Raw genomic sequence first — 24,334 nt, 5'->3', positions numbered from 1 at the left:
TCCCAGGAAGGTCAGTGATCTACCTGATCCATATATATATGTAACTATAAGATTCTCAATCTATGGCAGCCATTTCAACAGTTACAGCTAAAGCTACTTTACAAACCTAGCTTTTAAAAAGTCTACATTGGATCTGTCGACCTAAGATCATACTTTTATTGCCCCTTTTCTATATTTGCCTCCTGTTATGATCTCATTAATGATCAATCTGTCCATACCAGAGACTGTTCCCTACAAGAACTTCTGCCCTAGGCCCTCCTTCAATCTTCAGTGATGATTCCCTTTCTCAGACCACTATTTCAGGCAAGACTTAGCCATGCTTCACTTCATTCCCTCTTTTCTGGCCATCTTGTACATTGACACCTCTTCTAGACTCTTCACTATTCCCTTTGTTGATGTGCATTTACTCTTTTATCGCATACCTACCCCCTCACTATGAACCATGATTAAATCAACTCTGCCATTATTCCTAGACAGAGGGCATACTCCCATAATTAATAGATATCACATCCATATTCCACAGAGTTGGTTTTTTTAAAGCTATTCTTTAATATATGGCCTTTCACTTTGTCAATTGTTTTCAAGATTGCATTGTATAGGATCTTTGTTCTAAAGGGTTTGACATAACTTTTAACTAAAAGCAATGAAATTCTGTCCTGATCACTGATATTATACTGTGAACCCCAAGCCCTATGAACCCCACAAACCCCAATTTGAAACAGAGTCTTCTCTAAGAAAGACACAAATGAAATTGGGGTACATGTATCCACAGCTTAATTTCTCTCAACCTAGCTTGACGTGCATTGCATGGGAGTTCAGTCCAAAAGTGGGCCCAGTTCAGAACTCGCTCAGTTTAGGATTCTGGGGTACAGCCTTATATGCCCTTCAAAGAGTAAGTCTTCCCAAGGGGTGACTGGTCCACACCCCAGGAGGTAGATTATATTAAAATGAGGTCTTGAGTGTGTGCTTTAGATCACTTAGTCCACAAAGGAAATACCACTCTAGTCTTGGGAGTCTGTCTCCACCCAATACGATAAAATCAATTCAGGCCTCAGTTGGAGTTTGACCAAGATAAGAAGATTCAATGTGATCTCATTATCAAAGATGCCCTTCTGAACAACTTTGGACAGAATGCTGGCAAGATGGAATTCTGAGTCTCCAAGACACAGTTTACCAAGAGAAGTCATTTTTAAATACCAAACTCAAAATAGAAGAGAAAGAGAGTGCTACCTTACACCAGCTAACCTAGAGGTAAATAATACTGATTCAAACTAGATTGCATAGAACCAAAGATTTGAACAACATTATGACTAATTGCCTCTATTCAACTCAAGGTGAATTAATTCATTACCAACTTTATACAAACAATGGAGATAAAAAGAAAAAAATTAAATAGGCCTTACTTTTTGAGGAGCTTACATTCGGTTTTGCATACTATCTCCAAGATAAATATTATAGCCACAGTAGAAAGAGCATTATTAAAGCATCAAGATTTTTTAAAAGCCCTTTCAAACTCCAGACTCATAGGATCATAGATTTAAAGCAGAGATATTTGAGGTTATCTATTCAAATGGCATCATTTTACAAATGAAGAAATTAAAGCCTATCATGGTTAAGTGACTTGCCCAAGTTAACACAATAGTAAGTTATAGTAGGATTTGAACCTAGGTCTTCCTGGCTCCAAGTTCAACATATTATCTACTACTCTGCCAATGGCAGGAAGCAGTGGAAGCCTGGAAGCTAAGGAGCTCAGAAGAAATTACAAAACTGATTAGTAGTGAATCAAATTAACACATTTGGGCAACTTTATCCAACAACATATAGAAGATGATGAGTAGAAATATAGAAGGTGTATGGTGAAAGTGAAAGAGTGGAGATTTAGTTGATTAAGTTATGATCTATGGTAGGACAAAGTGGGAAACGGTAGTTGAGGCCTGAACCAGACATTTTCTAGAGATCCTGAATTCAAAAAGTCTTATTTATCTATTATCTAGGTACTGTGAAGATCTCAGAGAGTCACTGGACATAGAGCAAATAAGTAAATGCATTATTTTTACTTTTTTTTGCCCTTAGACATGTTTTCATTCATAAACTAGATCAATGTAAATTAATTGCTACAAGAAGAGTCTAGCAAGTTCATTAGTCAGCAAACATTAGGACTTATTTTCCAAGTAAAGAGATGACTGCCAAAGACAATACTAGTTTAGAATATAAACTGCAAAATCTTACAAATGTAGCAAATGATTGTGAATAATTTTTCTTCATAATGCAAAAATAAGTAGGCTAAAAGTGTTCTAAAAAATCTTGGGAAGATATTTAATTAAAGTTACCCCAAGGACATTAAGGGATGGAAATGGGGGGAAATGACAAACAACTTAAAAATGGAAAGCATCTGCTAGAACTATTACAAGAAAAACCTTACTTCATCACTGATAGTTCAATCACCACTCTTGAATCCTAACACCACAGTCCTTGGGGTGCTTACAGAGAAAGTAGGAATAGCACTACAGAGAACAAAAGATAGGGGGGAAAAAAGCCAGATTAAATCAATTGTATGTAGATGGCATTTTTGCTAGAAATGAAAAAATTGGGAGATCATTAAGGAACACATTTAATAATGTAAAGGAGAGGAAGGGGGTGGAGCCAAGATGGCAAAGTGAAAGCAGTGACTTGCTTGAGCTCTCCTCCAAACCCCTCCAAATACTCATAAAAAATGGCTCTAAACAAATTCTGAAGCATCAGAACCCACAAAAAGACAGAGTGAAACAAATTTCCAGCCCTAGACAACCTGGATGATTGATCAGAAAGGTGTATCGCGCCGGGCTGGGAGCGCAGCGCAGCTCAGCGTGGGCGTGCAGGCCGCAGCAAACCTGGAGCAGGCCTCAGAGGACTGAATCTCGGGCAGCTGTGGAGGTTTCCAGACTCCTCAATCCACGAATGTCAAAGACAACTTAGAAGGTCAGTGGGAAAAGTCTGTTTCTGTCGGTGCTGAGACAGGGAGGTGGGGTTTCAGCTCCATTCCCCAAGAGCGCGGCCCGGAGCCGGGGGTGGGGGGGGTGGGGGGGTGGGGGGGGTAGGGGGGCCGGTTGCTTCCCAAGCTGCTGGCCCACAGACTGAGGGGGCATCCAGTGGCTGATCACACAGGGACTGCAGGGATTTCCTTGCCAGTGCTGAGGCAGGAATCTCTTGCTTTGCCCGTGTTTGGACAGGCCCCTACAAGTATCTCTGAAAACAGCTATACAAACCCCCTAAGCTTGGGACAATACATTCTCCACATTGGAAGTAGACTCTTATCTTAACAAAGAGTTTAAAACTCAAGTAATTGGCTGGGATCATGAGCAAGCAGCGCAAAAAGAGTCAGATTATATTATCTTACTTTGGTGAAAAAGAAGATCAAAATATACAACCAGAAGAAGACAACAAAGTCAAAGCTCCCACATCCAAAGCCTCCAAGAAAAATATGAATCAGTCCCAGGCCTTGGAAGAGCTCAAAAGGGATTTTGAGAAGCAAGTAAGGGAAGCAGAGGAAAAACTGGGAAGAGAAATGAGAGTGATGCAAGAAAATCATGAAAAACAAGTCAACAGCTTGCTAAAGGAGACCCAAAAAAATACTGAAGAAAATAACATCTTAAAAAACAGCCTAACCCAAATGGCAAAAGAGGTCTGAAAAGCCAAAGAGGAGAAAAATGCCCTAAAAAGAAAAATTGGCCAAATGGAAAAGGAAGTCCAAAAGATTACTGAAGAAAATACTTCCTTAAAAATTAGGATAGAGCAATTGGAGGCTAGTGACTTTGTGAGAAATCAAGACACTGTAAAACAAATCCAAAAGAATGAAAAAATAGAAGACAATATGAAATATCTCATTGGAAAAACAACTGACCTGGAAAATAGATCCAGGAGAGAGAATTTAAAAATTATTGGACTATCTGAAAGCCATGATCAAAAACAGAGCCTAGACATCATCTTTCAAGAAATTATCAAGGAAAACTGCCCTGATATTTTAGAACCAGAGGGCAAAATAGAAATTGAAAGAATCCACAGATCTCCCCCTGAAAGAGATCCCCAAAGGAAAACTCCTAGGAGTATTGTAGCCAAATTCCAGAGTTCCCAGGTCAAGGAGAAAATATTACAAGCTGCTAGAAGGAAACAATTCAAGTACTGTGGAAACACAATCAGGATAACACAAGTTTTAGCAGCTTCTACATTAAAAGACCGCAGGGCATGGAATACAATATTCTGGAGGGCAAAAGAGATAGGATTACAACCAAGAATCACCTACCCAGCAAAACTGAGTATAATCCTTCAGGGGAAAAAATGGCCCATTCAGTGAAATAGAGGACTTTCAAGCATTCGTGATGAAAAGACCAGAGCTAAACAGAAAATTTGACTTTCAAATACAGGACTCCAGTGGAACATGAAGAGGTAAATAGGAAAGAGAAATCATAAGAGACTTATTAAGATTGAACTGTTTACATTCCTGCATAGAAAGATGATATTTGTAACGCATGAGAACTTTGTCAGTATTAGGGTAGTTGAAGGAAAAAAATTCTATGTATGTATATATAGATAGATAGAGGGCACAGGGTGAGTTGAAGATTAAGGGGTCATATCTGGAGAATAAAATTAAGGGATGAGAGAGGATGATACTGGGAGAAGAAAGGGAGAGGTAGAATGGGGTAAATTATCTCACAAAAAAACAGAAAAGAAAAGTCTCACAGTGGAGGGGAAACAGGGGAAGGTGAGAGGGAATGAGGGAATCTTATTCTCATAGGATTTGGCTTAAGGAGAGAATAACATACACATTCAATTGGATATGGAAATCTATCTTACCCTGCAGGAAAATAGGGGAAGAAGGGGACAAGAGAGCAGGGGGGTGACAGAGAGGAGGGCAGATTGGGAAAGAGGGTAATCAGAAGCAAATACTTCTGAGGAGGGACAGGGTCAAAAGAAAGAATAGAATAAATGGGAGGGCAGGACAGGATTAAGGGAAATAGGGTTAGTTTTTTACAACATGTCTACTAAGGAAGTGTTTTGCATAACTGCACATGTACAACCTATATTGAGTTGCTTGCCTTTTCAATGAGGATAGGTGGGGGAGGGAGGAAGGGAGAAAATTTGGAACTCAAAGTTTTAAAAACACATGTTTTAAAAAAAAATGTTTTCACATGCAACTGGGAAATAAGAAATACAGGAAATGGGGTACAGAAGTCTATCCTGTTCTACAGGAAAATAGAAGGGGAAGGGGATAAGAGAAGGGAGGGGGGAGAGATAGAAGAGAAGGCAGACCAGGGGAAGGGGTATTCAGAATGCATGCCATCTTGGGGTGGGGGAAGGGGTGAGAAATTTGGAACTCAAAAACTTGTGGAAGTGAATATTGAAAACTAAAAATAAATAAATTCATATTTAAAAAAAAATTAAAAAAATGAAGGAGAGGAACATACCAGAGTTTTGGAAAATCAATTGTACCACACACAACACACACACACACACACACACACATATATATGTGTGTGTGTGTGTGCATGTGTGTATGCATATAAGCATACATATATATGTAAGTACATATATGTGTACATATATACATATATATAATCAATCACTACTAACCTATGCTTCTTCCATCTATACAATATCTTTATGAAGATCATTAATATATGAACCATCAAAGAGAGTATTATGAGGAACAAGCAGTCTTTTATAAACAATATTTAATAGACTGAATGTCACAACTGACTGAAAGACGTAAAGAAAATGAAATCACATTGAGCTTATTGTTGTCCATAAAATGATCTTTCAACTAGGTAAATCAGCATGCACCTTTATATGACAAAGTGTCCCCCCCATCTGTATATCAAGATAATTCAGGATTCATTGGAAGATGTAATAACAGAAATAACTCCGTTCACTTATCCTCTGATAATAAGGATCAGGGGAGGAATAAAAGAGGGAGGTATATGCTCACCAACAGCACTTGCCATTCTAATGGAGAAGATTCAGCACAAAATCCAGGTCAAGGAGTGACTCGCTATTGAGGCTGTGTTTGTCGATGACAGTGTTTTAATTGCATCCAGCTACAAGATACTTCAAAGACTCCTGGAAGAGATCTTCAAGCATGTAAAGAGTTTTAGCCTGTCTATGCATACATGAAAGACCAAGTGGATGAAGAATGCCCAAATTAAAATATGCATCTGAATGGATACTCTTTACAGCAAAAGCTCAGGTCTCCACAGATCTCTAAAATGTTTGTTGACAGATTTCAAGAACTTAGTAGCCTTAGATGTTGAATAAAATACATGTTTACTTGCACTAACCTCTAACTGAAATTTAGCACTTCAATTATTTAGCAACATTAGACTGAGAGAGGGACTCTAGACTAGTCGACTGCCAAAAGAGTTCACATGCACAGGAGTGTATGCACACGCACACACACACACACACACACACACACACACACACACATTTAACAATCTCTGTTCAAAAAATTTTCCAACAGTATGCATATCTAGGAGAGATAATACGGATGAATCATAAAGTGAGCTCACAGCTGAAAAAGAAGAAAAAGTACAGTATTACTTTGGGAAAATTGAAAAACACTCTTCCTAGCTCCAAATTTCCCAAAATAGCAAAGGTTCATATTTTCAATAAAAACATTTTTCCAATATTGATGTTAAGCAATAAGAACTAGATAGAGTTGTCAAACTTACCAATAGCCTATGCCAAGTGCAACTAGAGCCAGATTAAAATGTGGGGAGATAATTAAGAAAATAAATTAAAAATGGTATGTTAATTTGTGGTTTCTAAGCCAAATATGGCCCACAAGGAACTGTTTCTTTTTTTTTTTTTGACAAGCTGACCTAGAACACCACTGCTTCAAAAGAAATAAAGATTAACATGCAGAGGGCAATGGAGAGATGATTGTGGGGTGCGATCAGGGTGCAAGCTGAACAACAAGAAAAAAGAACAAAAATTAAGGATGACATCAAAGAATCTATGAGAGAAAGAAAAGGTGGTCAGGTCATATGGTAAGAGCAAAGGAGGACAAAAAAATGGCCAAAAGATTTCACTGGCCTCCTCTTAATATCAAGAGAAATGGAGAATTGCCTATAGCATGTTGGGTAAAGCCCTTATGGGAGGACATGAGCAAGAGTAGCACAGAATGGGTAGGCAGACATGGGTTCTAATCTACTTATTGTAGTATTGAGACTAGTGAAATCACAGATCTATTTGAGCATTTAATTAATTAAAGTAGGAACAATAGTGCTTACATTTTGTAGTTCTCTAGATCATTGTGTGCAAAATATGTTAGGAAACCTTAATGTACTATAGAAATGTGAGAGTAGTAACTTAAAGAATAGCATAAATATTACTGCTTGGAATCACTTTACATTACAGGCAATAAATAGAAAGAAGATATTTCCCAAAATTATTGTTTAAACAGGAATTTAAACTTAGACCACTGATAGTCCTCAATATACCCAAGTAAATGTGGTGCATTTAAAATGTAACTCTATGTGCAATGCTTTTATTTTTCTTCTCTGTATTTTAATTATCAGATAAGATACTGAATGGAATTATTTTGAAAGGCATAATGTATTGACTTTAATGAAATATTGCTGCTCCATAAAACCCAGTTGCCTAGAGTCACTGTTGTTCACTCATTTCATTCTTGCTCCACTCTTCATGACCACATTGGGATTTTCTTGGCAAATATTCCTTCTCCAGCTCATTTTTCAGATGAAAAAACAGGGAAACAAGGTTAAGTGGCTTCCTGATAACTTAGATGACTTACCGAGGGTCACAGAGCCAGTAGTATGAGAGGATGTGTCCTTCAACCTTCATGGTTCCAAAGCTTATTTATTGTCCACTACGCAATGCTCCTAACTTTAAAAACTTTCACAAAGTGTTATCAGTTGATATGGCCCTAATTTTCTCTCTGAATGCAATTTCTAGTCCTTTTGGAAGGACTAGACTTTTAGAAGGAACAACTTTAAAACTTTACATTACTGCATATTTCAATATAGTATGGCACTCGGTAGCATATAAATATAGATGATGATGATAATGATAGCTAGCCTTTGTATAGCACCTAATACGTGCCAAGCACTGTACTAAAATGTTATTTCATTTGATCCTCATAACAAAATTGGGAGGTATTACATTATTTCTATTTTACAGTCTGTGTCAATTCATACATCACCCCTTTGTCACATATCTAGACCTAACTCTACCTCTCTTCATCGATTTTTCAACACTTTCTCCTGTATACAGAAGAAGAGAATGAGAATATCAGAGGAAGAAGGGACCTCAATGACCATCTAGTCCAATCCGTACCTCCCCCCAAAAAATTTTTTCTTTGATACAATACCTAAAAATTACTTTTCTGCTCTTTGCTTGAAATCCACAAATGAGAAGGAATTCATTATTTCCTGAAACAGCCCATTTCACCCTGGGATATCTCTCATTTTTAGTAAGTTTCTAATTATAACAAGACTAAATTTACCTCTATTAAATTTCTGTCAATTCAATATGATAAGTTGCAGAGAATGTGCTGATTTACATTTATAAAAGGAGCTTCTTTACCTGAAAACTCCCAATATCAATGAAGTCATGGATCCATTTCCTATCCCTCACTTTGGTTTGATCTAAATTGTTTTGATGCTTTGATGAGAAAATGTTTTGATGGAGGGTTGGTTGGTTTTAAACAATGGAAACCATTCTAACATGAGCATAGTAATAAGTAAGGTAACATCTTACACTTCATTGACAAATTCACCCACATAGGAAACTCATCCAAGGTTGGATCAGCAGAGCTAGGCTTCCTTATTTTTTTGTTTACTAAGGAATGTCAGAGCCCAGAGAAAACTATATTGAATTTATTAGTTCAACTCCAAGGAGATATTACAGAGATTTGGCTCCTGGAAAGACCTCAAGTGAAAATTCCATCTCAGTTTTGCTACTCTATTATACTACTGGGTCCTAACTATTATCAATAATGCTAATTGGAATCAGATGACTCCCTTACCAATAGCCACTATGTTCCCCCCCTTAAAATAAAAAAAAACCACTTAAAATCCCTTCATTATTTATTTGACTTTTTTTTTCTCATCAGATAGGCTTGCCGCTAAACACCTCTTATACTGACCTCTAAAGAGAAGTCACTATTTCCCATGGTTTATATTTTACCTTCAGATGTCTCTCATTGTTAAGCAAAGGCATATTACAAATATTTTAAACTCAGTTGAAAAGCAATAACATACATCCCTCTAGAGGACACTTTCGTAATTCTTGATGTAAGAAATCAAGTTTGATTCTTGTTGTTTTCCACTACCCCGGTATAAAAAGAGAAGCTTAATAAACTCAATCAACATCCTGCATATATGCAGGATTTTAGGACTTTGTAAAACCAAAGTGGTAGATACAGGAACCTATAGCCATTTGCAGATTTGTAAATTCTGTGTAACATTAAAACTTTTTTGAGCAGGTTTTAAAAAAATTGTAAAAATACCGTAAGAAAAATTTCCACTAAAATCATTACAATAAATTGCTTACTTTATCTCTGGACTATAATAAGGCAATTTAAGGTTTATGGCCAATCTAAATAGCCAAAATATTTAAAATAGAAGTTTAAATGCCTAGGTGACAAGTGTTTGATTCAAGGTAAGCAGCCCTACCATTTGAGAATGATTTAATAATGCCTCTTAATTTTACAAGTCAAGATTTAATTATGTAACTGATTTCAAGTTATATTTTTATGACCACTCTAGGGACAAAGATGAATCGGAATATATAGGATATATGAGACAGTCAGATACATCCTCTTACCACTCATGAGTGCAAAGCAAGTGAAATGCCATTCATTTCACTTTCTATGTTGCCTTAGTCATGTAGATTTCACTTCTATCTAATGCATAGAAGGTTTTTGCTGTACATGCATCATACTTTGGTCCATTTAAAAAGATAGGGTGATGGGAGAGATAAAATGACAGATATATAGACAGAGAGAGACACAGAGAGGTATTTCAGTAGCTAATGAGTTGATTACACCTTGGGTTGAATATATATGTGTATATCTATCTATCTATCTATATAGATAGATAGATAGATAGATACATACATACATATCTATATCTATATCTATATACATATCTATCTATCTAGATATAGAAACAGATATAGACATAGATAATGATATAGATAGATATAGATATATACAAGGCAGAGAAACATAAACTGGAAAGATTTTTTGCCAGTCATGATTATAAAACTCCTTAGCAATGTCCGTACATTGTAGTGCCTAGTTAAGTAACTTATAATACCTCTAATCCTTTTCCTGAATTAGAATGAGAGGCTCCCAAAGAGACTTTCAGAGGTCATATGGGTCAGAGTTCTGCCCGCCTCCAAGGCAATAAAGGCCCCCACCCATGCTTGTGCCAGTTAAAATAATAAAGTTCTTTGTAAGAGTTTCTTCAGAAGTTTCAGAACACCAGCCATCAAGAAGCTTGTCTTCATGGTAATCTAGTATAAGTCCTTTCCACTACAGCCTAAAATATTTTCAGTTCGTGCTTCCTGTATAACATTAAGTGCCAATTAGACATTATCCTATCTTAGCGGCAGCTACGTGGCTCACTGCATAGAGTGCAAGTCCTGAAGTCAGGAGACCTAAATTCAAATGCAGCCTTAGACACATAGTTGTGCAATCCGGGTGAAGTCAGTTGATCTCTATTTGCCTCAGTTTCTTCTACTGCAAAATGAAGACAATAACAGCACTTTCCACCCCAGGGTTATTTTGAAGATCAAGTTAGATAACAATTTTTAAAGCACTTGAAATGTAGTAAGCACTGTATAAATGTTGGTTATCATTATTACCCTATACTTAACAAGACTCTATAATTGTGAATATTTTATAAGTGAGATCATGTATGCAAAGTTTTCTGCAAACCTTAAAGTGGTTTAAAAATGGCAGATTATTATTTGTGCTATTGCTAATGAGGATAAGGATGATGGTAAGGGTGAGACTTTTCTAATATTTCTACATTTACTTATTCCTCTGTCTTCCAACTCTTTCTACTAACCATATAAAGAATCATAAAATCACAGAATTTCAGAGGAAGAAGTAAACTCAGTGGACAGATAGTCCAGTTCATACCTATAAAATAATTTTGTTTGCAACATACATAACCTCATCTGGTCTTTCCTTGAAAACTACTAAAGGAAAGGAACTCACTCCGTTAGGCAGCCCATTCCACATTTGGATACCTCTTATTGTCAGGAAGCTTTTCATTATAACAAGCCTAAGTTTCTCTCTTTGAAATTTCTGTCAGTTCAGATATTGAATACCTACTATGTGATTTGCACTGTTTTCCTAGTTCTGCCTCCACAAAAGATTTGCTTTGTCTTTGTAGCATGGAGGTTACACTGGCTGCTGACAGCCTATGTAAGTAGAACACAAACTTCTTGGCAAGGCCTAACAATCTAGAAAGACTTCTTTAACCAGTAGGTTGTTTTGTGAGTCACTCTATGATCCTATTCAGGAAAGTTACGTATCATAATGGATGGATTGCTGTACTTGGAGTGAAGAAGATGACAGATATTCGCATGATCATTACTTTTTTTCATTCCTGGATGTTCTGTCAGTGAGAGGGACTGCCAAATATATCCCTCCTCAGTTAATGGTGTTTTTCTGTTCATTCTCAGGTAGAGGAAAAATAAATGCAACAGCTGGCCCCAGAAAGGGTAAACCTACCATTATCATACTAGCTTACTGCCCCAAATGGAAAGAAATTATAAGTAATATTGCTTCACAAAACTGTGAAAAATGGTTGAGGATAAAATACATTTTTAAAGTAAATGGAATGAGAACCAAGTAATATCCAAAAATATGAGCATTTAAAACTAAATTGGAAGTAAAAAAGACAAACAGTAATAATGTTGCCAACACATCTATATCGATCTATTATTGAAACCACCACATAATACTTCACAATTGTAATATTATACAACCTTATTCATTGGAAGAAATGAAAATGGCACTGACAAAGCTGAAATTTTGAAGGACGAATGGACCATATTTAACAAAGCAGGAGAAATCCATGCTAAAGCTAACACAAATTTGAAAATATTGCAATATCCAAATTAATGGTACTTCAAAGAGGGAAAAATACAAATGAATGGGTTAGGGGAATAAAAAAAACAGATAACACAGGTGAGGACACTATTACAAATACATTGACATTCATGGAACAAGATTAGGAAATATAAGAATCCAATTTTATAGTACTCAGAAGTTTCATGATGGCAATGCTTTCTTCAGTAAAAATGAACATATCCTAGAACTACCAAATATCAAAAGCTATTCCCTCCCCATCCTCACCCCCCACAATGAAATTGACTATATTTTTTAAGACAATAAATGACCAGTTACTCATGTAGAACACATTTCTGACATTTCTACAAAAAAAAAGTGATAAGAAAAAATTAACAACTACCAATACCTACGACTATTTCCTTATTTCTATAAAACCTTTATGAGAATTATCTACTTGTGTATGAAGTGTAACTTTGAGTGGAAAAAAATGAGAAAAGAATATGTAGACTTAAAGGCTTTTATAGCATGGAGTCTCTCCCAGCTTTATGTTATGATCATAGAAGATTCCTTAATAGATGCTACCAAAAATAACCCTACAATGATACTCTCATTCATATTTAGTGAGGCATAAAAGAAAAGGCCATATGTTCACCAGGGACATATGTTCACCATGACAAAGTTCCTCATTGTCATAAAAGATATCATTCCTGGAGTCCAAGTGAAATAAAGAATGCTCTTGCTCATGGATGACAAGTAGCTGATTGCATCATGTCAGAGCATCAGCAGACCTCCTCAGAGAGATCCATGACAACTCAAAAGATATATGTCAAGAAGAACAAAGAAATGAAAAATGTCGATTTCCCAGCCCCACAGATGTCTGGGCACTCAGCTGAGTCAACACATTGAAGCAGCCTTTCCTCCACTTTGTCTCTGTGAATGAATGACACCCTGTGTAAGCTGGATTGACATTCCAGATAGACCATGAGCATGACCAACAATTTAATAGGAGTAAGAGAACAAGATGTTTTGTATTTAGAATATAGAGCATGTTTTCTTTACTTTTTTTGGGGGGGGGGAATAATCCCAATATGTTCTCGACTAATACAAAGATATCTTTTTGATGCCAATATTCTCCTAATGACAGATGCAAATCATGAACTACCACAGTTTCTAAGATGTCAGAACTGCAGCTGATCCAAAAAGCAATGGGTAAATACATGAGGGTTGAATAGGCTGCAGCATGGAACCAACAATGATTTATGCAACACAATATGTTTGTGAGATATTACCTGAGAAATGTATGTGCAGGAAAGGAGGTAGGCCAGTTAGAACAAAAGCTGACAGTAGGATAGTCCAAGTATTACACTGATACCCATAACATGTTGAAAGGCTTCCAGTGATAAACTCACCCATTAAACAGAAGCAAATGGCACAATGGATTAGAAACTAGAATCCAACATACTATTTGCAAGAAACATACATGAAACAGAAAGATACACACATAGTAAAAATGAAGTAACTAGACAAAAAAGGGGGTGGAGATGACAACTGTGCTTCAGTTGAGGTAAAAAAGGCAAGCATAAAATCAAAACAACTCTGAGGTACCATATCACACCTATCAGACAGGCTAACATGACAAAACAGGAAAATTATAAATGTTGGAGAAGATGTGGGAAAATTGGAACACTAATGCATTGTTGGTGGTGTTGTAAAATGATCCAACCATTCTGGAGAAAAATTTGCAACTATGCACAAAGGGCTATAAACCTGTGCATACCCTTTGACTCAGCAATGCCACATCTAGGTCTGTATCTTTAAGAAATAATAAAAATGGGAAAGGGACCCACATGTACAAAAATATTTATAGCAGTTCTTTTTGTGGTGGCCAAGAATTGGAAATTGAGGGGATGGCCATCCACTGTGAAATGGCTGAATGAGTTGTGGTATATGAATGTAATGGAAAAGTATTGTTCCATGAGAAATGATGAGCAAGCGGACTTCAGAAAAATCTGGAAAGATTTACATGAACTGATGCTGAGTGAAGGGAGCAGAACCAAAACTTTGTACACTGTAACAGCTACATTGTGCAATGACCAACTTTGATAGATTTAACTCTTCTCAGCAATACAAGGATCTAATTCCAAAAGACTCAGACATATGTGGGTCTAGGAAATAGATGTTTTTCATTTCTTTATTCTTCTTGTCTTGTGTGGATTCTGACACATATCTTTTGAGTTGTCATGGATCTCTCTGAGGAGATGTGCTGATGCTCTGACATGATGCAATCAGCTACTTATCATCCATCATGGAAAACACTACCCATATCCAGAGAAATAACCATGGAGTCTGAATGCTGATCGAAGTATACTATTTTCTTTCTTTCTTTAGTTTTTTTTTCTTTTCTTTTCCTTTTATTTCTTCTTTCCCATGGTTTTTCCCTTTGGTTCTAATTTTTCTTTACACTATGACTAATGTGGAAATATGTTTAATATGATTGTACATGTATAGCCTATATCAGATTGCCTGCCATCTTGGGGAGGAAGGAGTGGAAAGAAGGGGAAAAAATTTAAGAACTCAAAATCTTATAAAAGTGAATGATGAAAATTAAAAACAAATATTTTTAAAAGGCAGAATGGTGATAATAATCTTAGACAAAGCAAACGCAGAAATAGTCCTAATTAAAAGTGATCATTATGGAAACTAAATTTTGCTAAAAGCTGCCATAGACAAGGAATAACATTGATCCTAAATATATATACACCAAATGGCACAGCATCGAAATAGTTAAAAGTACAAACAAAACCAATGCAACAAAAAATTATAAAGAAAGCAGGAAACTGGAAAAAATATGTGATAAAGGCCTCATTTCTAAAATATATCTATGAAACTGGGCCAAATTTATAAAAATAAGAAACATTCATCATTTGATAAATGACCAACAATATGAATAGACAGTTTTCAGAGAAAGAAGTCAAACCTCTTAATAGCCATATGAAAAAATATTCTAAATCCCTATTAGAGAAATGCGAATTAAAATGACTTTAAGATACCACTTCACACCTTTCAGATTGGTGAATGTGACAGAAGAAGGATAAGGAAAAATGCTGGTGGGGATGCGGAAAAAACAGGTACACTGATGCACCATTGGCAGGGTTGTGAATTGGTCCAACCATTCTGGAGAGCAATTTGGAACTATGCCCAAACGGCTATAAAACTGTGTGTACCTTTTGACCCAGCAATGACAGTACTAGGTCTATATCCCAAAGAGATCTAAGCAAAGAGGAAAGGACTTATATGTATAAAAATATTCATAGCAATTTTTTTTTGGACTGGCAAAGAATTGGAAATTAAAGAGAAGCCTATCAGTTATGAGATGGTTGAATAAGTTGTGGTATATGATTGTGATGGAATGCCATTATGCTATAAGAAATGACAAGCAGAATGGCTTCAGAAAAACCTGGGAAGACTCATATGAACTGATGCAGAATGAAGTGAGTAGAACAAGCAGATAACATGGTATACAGTACAAAGTAATAGTAATATTGTACTTATGATCAGTTATGAAATACTTAGCTATTATGATCAATACAATGATCCAAAACAATTCTGAAGAAGTCATGATGAAAAATACTATCAATTCCACAGCGAAATGATATACTCTGAGTGCAAATTGAAGTATATTTTTTCATTTTCTTTTTTTTTCTTGCTTTCTTTTTTCTAACATGACTAATATGGAAATGGTTTGCATGATTTCACATATAAAATTGATACCAAATTGCTTGATTTCTCAATGGGTGAGGGAGGGGCTAAAGAGAGGGAAAAATTTAGAATTCAATTTTTGTCTATGCTAAAACTAACTAAAGAAATTTGAATGAATGAGTAAGTGAAAAGGATTCTAGTGCATTGAATGGATTTCTGAGAGGAGATGGACAATAATCACTCAGGAAGACAAAGTATGGATGGCTTTTGATCTGTATCCCTCCCACATTCATAGTGATGAGATTACATCATCATTCAATCATCAAGCATCTAATAAGTGCCTGCTATATGGCAAGTACTGAAATATTCAATGATGTAGTCTTAAAATCAATATTTGGAAGATATTTCAAGAAATGTCTATAGCATCCTTTACTTTAGACCAGTGAAATATTATTTTAAAAGATAAAGAAAGTAAAGCCCAGACAGATCGAATAATTGTACATAGTCACATAGCTAACAAAAAGCTTCATAAACTAGAAGTTATGTTTTCCGGTAGTGATTATCAGTATTTTTACTGTGGCACTCTTGTGACAGAATAGACTGGTGCGCTGCTTTCCCCTTGCCTGGGGTTCAAGTATCAGCTCTGTCACTTAATAGTTGCATGGGCCAGCACTAACTAAATCTCTTGACCATTCTTGGCCTCAATTTTCTCATTTTCTTTGTGTGAATCATCTGTTAATCAGAAAGACTAAACCAGAATCTTTTCCCTCACTGGTTCTTATTTCATATGGATAATATAAGTATAATTTATTTAGACTATCTGACAGTCATTCTGTGCTACCTCTGAATCTTTTATTCAAGGATAATTAAATGAATAATAAACATTTGTTATTTACTTGTTTATTATTTTTTTGCAATGGTTCAGGCAATATTCTAGGAGCGGGATTGAAGAGTGAAAGTATTAAATATAAAAAATAAAGACACACTGTACTAATCTCTCCCTGGACCTACTTCAGACTTTTGGGATCATTACTGAAATGAAAAATAACATCAGCAATAAACTTTCATGGGCATTCTAGGATATAACAAATAAACCTTCAAATTCAGTTATGAGTTATTCATTATGCTAGTCAATGTTGCCATTCCTTCTATTCCTTTTGAATCCAATAATGTCTTATCATTGAAAGGATTATTACTTGTGATACTGTAGCCACTACTGATATTCATATTTTATAATTCTTTAAAATTCTTTTCTTAGTCTTCAAAATTGAAATCATTATGTCTTATTTAACTCAAAGTCCAATTTTAGCCTATTTAATGAATGTAGACAACAGGTTATGATAATTCATACCTATTAAAATTAGTAATAATAGGCAATTGCTATTTGCATATTACTTTTAGGCAGTTTCTTAAATATGATATTCTAGGTCAATATCCCAAAGATGTCATAATAAATGGAAAAGGACCCAAGTGTACAAAAATATTTATAGCAGCTCTTTTTTTGTGGTGGCCAAGAATTGGAAATTGAAGGGATGCCCATCAATTGGGGAATGGTATATGAATGTAATGGAATGCTATTGCTCTATAAGAAATGGTGATCAAGCAGATTTCAGAAAAACCTGGACTTACATGAACTGATGCAAAATGAAGTGAGCAGAACAAGTAGAGCATTGCACACAGTAACAGCAACACTATGCTGTGATCAACTATGATTGGCTTAGCTCTTCTCAGCAATACAGTGATCCAAGACAATTCCGAAAGACTCATGGAAAATGCTATCTAGCTCTAGATAAAGCACTGATGTCATCTGAATACAGACTGAAGCATACTATTAATTTTTTTTATTTTTGTAGTTTTTTTTCTTTTGTTCCATTTCTTCTTTCACACCATGACTAAAATGGAAATATGTTTTACATAATTGCATAAAAATAATCTATATCACATCACTTACTGTCTTAGGGAGGAGGGAGGTAATGGAGGAAGGGAAAAAACTTGGAACCCAAAATTTTATTTAAAAGTAATGTTTAAAATTTTCTTTTCATGAAATTGGAAAAAATACAATACTATTCAAAATGATAACTCTACTGCAAAAATATCATTTTCTCTAATAATAGAACTGATAGTAAAAGGAGTCGACCTCTCATCATTTGCTTGTCTGTCGTCATGCCTGAAATTCCTTCCCTCTTTCTCTCCCCCTTTCGTTCTCCCTCTCCCTCCCCTCCTCTCCCCTTGTTTCTCTTCTTCTTTCTCCTTCTACCCTTCTCCTCTCCTCTTCTCTCTCTCTCTCTCTCTCATTCTTTCCTCCCTTTCTCTCCCACTTCCTCTACTCCTCCCCTCTCTTCCCCTCTCCCTCTTATTTTTCCTCCCTTTTCCCTCTCCCTCCTCCTTCCCTCTGTTTGCATCTCTAAAAGCCAAAAATGTTATATTCACATATCATGGGAATGCCTAACACACAATAGCAACACCTACTTGTCTATTCATTCTTACGCTTTAGTTAAAACATGCCTAAAATTTTTGTGCAATCTTCAGCTACACTAATACATAGCAATTTCACTCAATATTCAATTATAATATAATATGACATGACATGACATGAAATGTTATGATATGACATGATATAATGCAATATGATATAATATGAAAACAATATAATCTACAGGTATAGATTTTACAAAAAGGCCAATAAAATTGGGATTTCTACATAAAATATCCATCATTTCTTTGCATACAATCTTTCTACAGTTAGTAGCAAGCTCTCCATCACTAGAGGTTTTCAAACAGAAGCTGTATGACCACTAGTTTTGTAGAAGGTGTTCATGTTCAAATTGGGGTTGGACTGGATGACATCTGAGAACTGTTTTAAGTGTTATCATGCAATGAACTGCCTTAAGCTTTTTTTATGACCCAACATGTTTTTTTTTAACTAACTAGTGGAATAAACAGCCTCCAAACTCCATCTCATAAATACAGTTACTAGGATTTATTCAGGTAATTTATGTAATACTGTTTGCTATCCTTGTTTGTAAAATTTAGTGCTGCTTGCAGGAATTTCCTGCAATAAGGTCAAGAATCAATAAACCAGCCTGTGTCCTTTGTACAAATAAGCAGTACAAATAAGGCTACCTGGTCACTCCTGTGCAGCTGTGTTGCCCCCAGCTGTTTAGGCCAAAGCCTTGAGTCTTTGATCTCCATTGGCTTTTGGCAGCCAGGTGATATCCCATCCTGACTGACTTGAAAGTAGGTGAAAGAAGCACAGATTACAAGAGAGGGCATTCCATTGTGGATTTTGTTATTTCAGAATTAGAAAACAAAATCAAGCTGATTGCAACCTTGGCTAAGGGAGAGAGAAGCACTAAAAAGAAGGAAGGAACAGAAGGGAAAGAAAAGGAGAAAATAATTTATCACAGGGAAGAGCCCAAATAAAGACCTCACAATTTTCAGGCCCAGAGAAATTAAAAGAAAGAAAGTGCATCTGGAACAGATGTTCAGTTGAAAAGATCATGGAATAAGCAATGAATTGGCTAAAGAAGGGATATTAACTACAAAAGGGAAAAAAAAACCACAAACAAGGAAAAAAAATCATGAAATAGTTTCCCTGAAATTTCCCTGTCTAGGGACAGGTAAAGTTGATAGGCATGAATACTATTTAATGTGCCAAATGATTAAGTGATTTATCCTACATAGTAATATTGAAACACATTTTCCACAAATGAGCAAATGTCTATTTTTGCATAAAAAAAGCATTTAGGAATTTTCTTTGTGCCTCATCAAATTTAGACTAACATCTAACCTCACTGTAATATCCTATTGTAGAAAGTTAAAATTAAAATGCAGAGAAAATGTTTAGAGTAAATAGACAATATAATCATAGACCTAAAACTCAGTTGAGTTTTCTCATCTGTTTTCAAGCACTACAGAAACTACTCCTAACTGCAGTATCCTTGCTTGTACATTTGTCCTCTGGGAATATTTCCTTACTTTCATCCTGCCAGCCCACGTGGAGTTTTTCCTTCTTGGAACCTGTGGGCCATTTTTAGTCATAAACACACAGCACTTAATCATAGGTTGTGTTTTATTCGTAAATTCACATGTATCAGCCTTTGTTGCGGTTCATTGGTTTCAATCATATCTGGCTCCTTCATGACCCCATTTTGGGTGTCTTCTTGCCAAAGATACTGGAGTGGTTTATCATTTCTTTCTCCAGCTCATTTTACTGATGAGGAAACTAAGGCAGGGTTAAGTAACTTGCCTAGGGTTATACAACTAGTGTCTAAGGCCATGTTTGAACTCAGGAAATCTTCCTGACTTCTGTCCATTGCATCAATTGGCTACCTGAGATATTAGAGCTTCTGACCTCTTTAACTCTATTGTCAGTCCAATGAGGGTAAAATCTATGTCTACCCCCTAACTTGCGTCTCCTAAAGGAGAGATGTCAAGTGTATGGCTAGTGACCCATGGGGCCCACCGAAATCCAAAGTACGGTTGTAACCAGATAAAAAATTAATTGGACAATATAAATAAAACAAAATAAATTAACAATAAACAAAATAAATAAAAATGCAATACCACACAGATCACTTTAATCTGTGATTTTTTAAATCAATATACAGCCTCAGGGATCCATTTCTGTTACTATTTAACACTGCTGCCTTAAAATGCTTAGTATATTTCTATGTATCTGGAAGATGTTCATTAAGTAATCAAAATATCAACCATACTGTACAAATCAAATTGATGATTAGAAATGTTCAATGTCAAAACTAATCATAAGGTTTCATTATCACTGCTACCAACTAGTGGGGAATATGGATTGATTTGGTAGAAAATGAATAAGCACACAGCTAACATGGCTTTCAATGCATCTGGCATTTGGAAACATAAATTGAAACCAAATTGTGAGTAAAATTCAACTTAGGATATAAAAAAAAGTTTCAGGATGTGGAGCCAAGATGGTGGAGTGAAAGAAGTAACTTGCTTGAGCTCTCCCCAAACCCCTCCAAATACTCATAAAAAATGGCTCTAAACAAATTCCAAAGCAGCAGAACCCACAAAAAGACAGAGTGAAACAAATTTCCAGCCCAAGACAACCTGGATGATTGATTAGAAGGGAATATCATGCTGGGCTCGTAGCAGAGCGCAGTGCAACATGAGCATGCAGGCTGCAGCAAACCTGGAGCAGGCCTCAGAGGACTGAATCTCGGGCAGCTGTGGTGGTTTCCAGACTCTTCAATCCATAACATAGAAGGTCAGTGGGAAAAGTCTGTTTCTGCAGTGCTGAGAGAGGAAGACAGAGTCTCAGCAACATTCCCCAAGAGCGTGGCTGGGGGGGGGGGCAGCTGCCTCCTGAGCTTCTGGCCCATAGACTGAGGGAGAATCCAGTGGCTGATCAGAGAGGGATTGCAGGGATCTCTTTGCCAGTGCTGAGGCAGGAATCTCTTGCTCTGACCGTGCTTCGATTTGGGTCACGTTTCTGGGTGGCAGTCTTGGGGTGAGGAGGAGTGCTGGCATGGTGGAGCTTGTAGTGGCTGTGGAGAGAAACCACTTCTCACAGTTACAGGACAGAAAGGAGTACTTGTGGTCACAGGCCAGGAAAAAAGTAAACACCCCATCCCTTATGATACCACCTTGGAAGAACTGAAGATTTACAGGTCCCTACAAGTATCTCTGAAAACAACTGTACAAACCCCTGAAGCTTGGGGCAGTACATTCTCCACATTGGAAGCAGACTCTTACCTTAAAAAAAGAGTTCAAAACTCAAGTAATTGGCCAGGATCATGAGCAAGCAGTGCAAAAGGAGTTAGTTATTATCTTACTTGGGTGAAAAAGAAGATCAAAATATACAACCAAAAGAAGACAACAAAGTCAAAGCTCCTACATCCAAAGCCTCCAAGAAAAATATGAATCAGTCCCAGGCCTTGGAAGAGCTCAAAAGGGATTTTGAGAAGCAAGTAAGGGAAGTAGAGGAAAAACTGGGAAGAGAAATGAGAGTGATGCAAGAAAATCATGAAAAACAAGTCAACAGCTTGCTAAAGGAGACCCAAAAAAATACTGAAGAAAATAACACCTTAAAAAACAGCCTAACCCAAATGGCAAAAGAGGTCCAAAAAGCCAATGAGGAGAAAAATGCCCTAAAAAGAAAAATTGGCCAAATGGAAAAGGAAGTCCAAAAATTACTGAAGAAAATACTTCCTTAAAAATTAGAATAGAGCAATTGGAAGCTAGTGACTTTATGAGAAATCAAGACACTGTAAAACAAATCCAAAAGAATGAAAAATTAGAAAACAATGTGAAATATCTCATTGGAAAAACAACTGACCTGGAAAATAGATCCAGGAGAGAGAATTTAAAAATTATTGGACTATCTGAAAGCCATGATCAAAAAAAGAGCCTAGACATCATCTTTCAAGAAATTATCAAGGAAAACTGCCCTGATATATTAGAACCAGAGGGCAAAATAGAAATTGAAAGAATCCACAGATCTCCTCCTGAAAGAGATCCCCAAAGGAAAACTCCTAGGAATATTATAGCCAAATTCCAGAGTTCCCAGGTCAAGGAGAAAATATTACAAGCTGCCAGAAAGAAACAATTCATGTACTGTGGAAACACAATCAGGATAACACAAGATTTAGCAGCTTCTACATTAAAGGACGCAGGCATGGAATACAATATTCCAGAGGGCAAAGGAGATAGGATTACAACCAAGAATCACCTACCCAGCAAAACTGAGTATAATCCTTCAGGGGAAAAAATGGTCATTCAGTGAAATAGAGGACTTTCAAGCATTCTTGATGAAAAGACCAGAGCTGAATAAAAAATTTGACTTTCAAATACAAGACTCAAGTGGAACATGAAGAGGTAAACAGGAAAGAGAAATGATAAGAGACTAATTAAGATTGAACTGTTTACATTCCTGCATGGAATGATGATATTTATAACTCATGAAATTTGTCAGTATTAGGTAGTTGGAGGAAAAAATATTATATGTATGTATATATACATAGATAGAGGGCACAGGGTGAGTTGAAGATTAAGGGGTCATATCTGGACAATAAAATTAAGGGATGAGAGAGGATTATACTCATAGAAGAAGAAAGGGAGAGGTAGAATGGGGTAAATTATCTCACAAAAAGAAACAGAAAAGAAAAGTATGTTATAGTGAAGGGGAAACGGGTAAGGTGAGAGGGAATGAGTGAATCTTATTCTCATAGGATTTGGCTTATGGAGGGAATAACATACACATGGGTATGGAAATTTGTCTTACCCTACAGGAAAATAGGGGGAGAAGTGGACAAGAGAGCAGGGGTATGATAGAGAGGAGGGTAGATTGAGAAAGGGGGTAATCAGAAATAAATACTTCTGAGGAGGGACAGGGTCAAAAGAAAGAACAGAATAAATGAGAGGGAAGGATAGGAGTAAAGTAAATAGAGTTAGTTTTTCACAACCTGTCTAGTATGAAAGTGTTTTGCGTAAATGCACATGTATAACGTATATACAGTTGCTTGCCTTTTCAATGAGGGTGGGTGGGGAGGGAGGAAGGGAGAAAATTTGGAACCCAAAGTTTTAAAAACACCTGTTTAAAAAATGTTTTCACATGCACCTGGGAAATAAGAAATACAGAAATGGGGTACAGAAGTCTGTCCTGCCCTGTAGGAAAATAGAAGGGGAAGAGGATAAGAGAAGGGGGGAAGAGATAGAAGAGAGAACACACTAGGGGAAAAGATATTCAGAATGCATGCCACCTTGAGATGGGGGAGGGGTGTGATGGGGTGAAAATTTGGAACTCAAAATCTTGTGGAAGTAAATATTGAAAACTAAAAATAAATAAATTTATATTAAAAAAAATAGTCTCAGCATCATAGAAGCATCTATCAGTGGACAATCATACACTCTGCTAGGGTAAGCTAATCCAACCTGTCATGGGCATGGTAGTATCTTAAGTGGTGAGGATGCCCCAGTCTTCTAGGCCAGCAGGAAGAAAAAAGTTGATATTGGTTTATATTATTTGTTAGCTCAATGCCCAGAGCTCAGAAATTTGGAAGTAAGGCATCTTCAGGTCACTAAATAACCACATCTGGAGCAGGAATGGTTAGACTGGAGAAGAGATTTTGAAAGAACCTGATAGCTGTCTCCAAGTATTTAAAGGTCTGTTGCATAGAAGAGGTCAAAATTACATGTGAGCAACTACAGTAAGTAAAATATTAGGTAAATGGAGGCTTTGTATAAAGAATAATTTCCCAATAATCCCAGCTATAACAAATCAGGTAGTGAATAAACATTTATTCAGTGCCTACTAGCCTACTAGCCTACTGCTATGCACTGTGCTAAGCACTGGAGATACAAAGATATAAAGCAGACTCTGCTGTCAAGGTATTCATAATCTAAATGGGGGAGAAAACGTGCAAACAACCTTGTACAAACAAGCTATATACAGCATAAACAAGAAGTAAGCAACAGAAGCAAGGCACTAGAATTGAGGTAGATTGTGAAAGGCTTCCTGAAGAAGTTTACTTGGGATTTGAAGGGGGCCAGGAAAGTCAGGAGGTGGAGATA

Source organism: Phascolarctos cinereus, unplaced genomic scaffold (genome assembly GCF_003287225.1).
Source record: "Phascolarctos cinereus isolate Bilbo 61053 unplaced genomic scaffold, phaCin_HiC Scaffold_7;HRSCAF=346, whole genome shotgun sequence".
Classification (NCBI taxonomy): Eukaryota; Metazoa; Chordata; class Mammalia; order Diprotodontia; family Phascolarctidae; genus Phascolarctos; species Phascolarctos cinereus.
Note: the sequence above shows the minus strand (reverse complement) of the source record.